Source organism: Catharus ustulatus, chromosome 7 (assembly GCF_009819885.2).
Source record: "Catharus ustulatus isolate bCatUst1 chromosome 7, bCatUst1.pri.v2, whole genome shotgun sequence".
Classification (NCBI taxonomy): Eukaryota; Metazoa; Chordata; class Aves; order Passeriformes; family Turdidae; genus Catharus; species Catharus ustulatus.
In genome coordinates, this window is record NC_046227.1 from 527243 (window position 1) to 530541 (window position 3299).

The following is a 3299-nucleotide window of genomic DNA, read 5'->3' on the forward strand; positions in this document are numbered from 1 at the left end:
TTTCTTGCTCTGTCATGCGTGGTGTTTTATGAGGTTCATTAGAAGAGCCAGTGTGTTCTGAAAGGCACTGACTGGACCTCAGCAAAGCATAAGAAATTCATTGAGAGATGGAAATAAGTGATCTCAATTCATAGAGCAAAAATCTCTGCTTAAAATTATTAAATATAGTCAAAATTATTGCCAGCAGCTGTACTCACAGCTTCTTGCTTTGATTCCACTATAGAGCCAAATGTTTGTTAGGTATAAATGACAAGTGTAATTATCATTTTTGCAAGTCCCTGAAAGTCCAAGTTGGAGGGTTTTTTAAAAATAAATGATTCATTTGGTATTAGTCACAGAAATGAGGTACCTTGGCATTGGTTCGAGCACCACTGTCCAGATTTAGGCTGCAGTTAATTTTGCATTTCCAACATGGGGCTTATTGCTTCAGTCTGAGGATAAGTGCTGCCAGGCATTCCAGAATTTAGGGCAGTGCCTCAGAGTTAAGCAGCCAAGTCTGGCTTGTGCCCCTTCTCATATCAAACCCAGGATGAAAAGAGCCCCTTAACGAAAGCCTTGGGACCTGTTGAGACACTGGATGAAGGAGCAAGTGGGACAGAAATGTGCCTCTTTTTGCTGCTCCTGTAGCTCTTTGTTTCCATGTTTTGTGCCTGATCCATGTGTCCTCTGGGAAGGGAGGCTTGAATCTCTCAGGACTCCCAGCCAGTGCCATGAAATCCTGAGCAGTGTGAGCCTCCCCTGCACCTGCCCAGGGCACCATCTTCCAGCTCTGAGGGCTGTGGGGATGAAAGGAGCACCTGCTGTGGTTTTGGGATCCCACTGGAGGGTGCAGCTCTGTTTGTACATGTGTACTCAATCCCAGTGCTGCCGATTTCTCTGGGTGCTGAAATGCACTTGCACCAATGCCAGATCTGGTTTGGTGCTGTGGGTGGAGCTGGGGATCCTGCTGTGGGACACTGGGGGGTCACTGGGGTGCAGAGCAGCTTTAGGAGCCTTCCCCACCCGCTCCGACAGAATGGACAGCTGAGCCTTGGATATAAAAGACTTTCATTCCAGTCAGGAAAAACAATGGTGGTGAGCCCTGTGGCATGACAACATGCATCTCAAGCACAGTTTTTAAATTTTGTTCAGGCTTTAACTCTGCTTTAAAACTGTTTATAAGCTAAATCTGTGAAGGAAATAACTTTTTCTCCCCTTGCTGTAGGAAGAAGTGCTAGCTGTTTTTCTCTTCCCTCCTTCCCACTCCAACAGTCAAAAAAATCTCCTAGCAAACCAGCTGTAAAGATTTGGGTTTTAGAGGCTATGCTATGCCAGTTGGATGAATCCATCTCCAGTTCTTACTTAGATTGGGGAAGATAACACAGCTCAAGTCCTCTCCATGCTTCTGTGTAGGTGCATGTGTGAAACCATCTGCAGTCTGTCCCCTTATCCCAAATTCCCATTGCCTGGGGTTTGCCTCTTGCCTGTCATGTCCCGTGCTTGCCTCTGCCTGCTTTCCCAGGGCAGATTCCCTGGGGAAGGTCACATTTATGGGCAAAACCACCAGCTTTCCCTGTGCTCACTCCAGTTCAGCAACAACCTCCCCCTTGGCTCCACTTTGCACAGGAGGGGAGAAAGCGAGGACGTGAGTGACGGATGCTTGTCTGTGCTATCCCAGCATGTCCCTGACTAGCTCCCCCTCAGCTGGGGCAGGCTGGAGCTATCCAGGCTGTTGAGATACTTGTGCATGACTGAGCTGCTACATGAGGAATTACCTCCTCAGCAGTGCCATCAAGCCCAGGGCTGCACTTGTGAGATCCAGCAAGTTTCTTCTCCTACTTCACAGTGAAACTTAGGCGTTTTAATAACAGAACCGCAGAAGGGGATTGGGCTGGAAGGGACGTTAAAGCCCATGCTGTCCCACCCCCTGCCATGGACAGGGACATTTTCCACTATCCCAGGTTGCTCCAAGCTCTGTCCAACCTGGCCTGGAACACTTCCAGAGTCCCAGAGGAATTCAGAGCTTCTGTGGGCACCACAAGAGCAGTGAGGTTTCAATATTATCCCTGCTGCCTCAGTTCTGTTGTGCCCCTATCACAGAAAAAGGCTGGAATTAATCCCTTCTCTGGAAGAGCCTGCTGAGCAAGTGGAATTTAGGTGCACAACACATCCCAGCTGGCTTCCAGTGCTGTTCACCAAAGCAAAATGAATCAGTTGTGCAGAAGTGAGTGGAAGCAACTAAAGCAGAGGGGAGGTGGGATGACCTGATGGGCTGCTTCCCAAAAACGTGTCTGCACAGGTTTAGTGTGAGCTGAGTCTTTATGGAGACCCCCAGAAGCCATCTGTGCTCAGGGAAGACTTGGAGGAAAAGGAGCTCTGGAAATCAAGGAAAAGGATGTACTCTCCTCCTTTGGGTGGCCTTCTGTTGACTTGCATTTGATGTGACAGTGACAGGAGAGGACATCATGAGGGAGGTGAGGCCCTGGCACAGGCTTCCTAGAGTGGCTGCCCCATCCCTGGAAGGCAAGGCTTGGAGCAGCCTGGGATAGTGGGATGTGTCCCTGCAGCTGCGTTGGAGCAGAGCTTTAAGGTGGCTCCCACCTCAAACCATTCCCTGAATATGGCCAAAGCTCCTTGGGAGTGCCTGGCCCTGGGAGCTCCCATCCATGTTGGTCAACACTGATCCCATCTGACAACGTGGCTCCCTGTGATCCTGCTGAGCTCTCACACCTGGCACCATGGGTGGCAGGATGCCATGGAACTTGCTCTAGTTCCCAGCTCTAAGCCCTGTTTTCTGCCAAATACTCCTTCCCAGCGAGACCCAGCCCAGCACGTTGCCTCCCAGGGCTGTGTAATCTCTCTGCAGGTGCTGGAGCCCAGCCTGGCTGCTGCTATCTGATGGGATCACTCCCGCTGTGCTCTGTACCCTCCCAAGCGAAATCTGCAGCTACAAATGAGACTGCAGTGTTCTGTGCTTGGGAAAGCCTTGTCTCAGCTCAGTGCTGAGCGCCTTCAAAGGCAGCCAGGGCTGCAATTGGCAGCAGGCACTGCGCTTCCCTCCTGGAGAGGCAGGTACTGCTCCTCATCCTGCTGTCTGTTCCTGGAGCAGGGAGCACAGCTAGGGAACCAGCTCCTGGGGCCATGCTACAGTGCCGGGTGGCACAGCAGTGCCCCTCTGCAGATAACTGGGATTTATCCAGCTGCTGATGCACAGGTGTGCTCTTTTCTGCTTCTCCTCCTGCCTATGACAGGGTGGCTGCTCCAAACATTGCTGCTTGCTGTGGAAGCAGATTTCCTTTTTGAGAACCAAACAGAAAGCT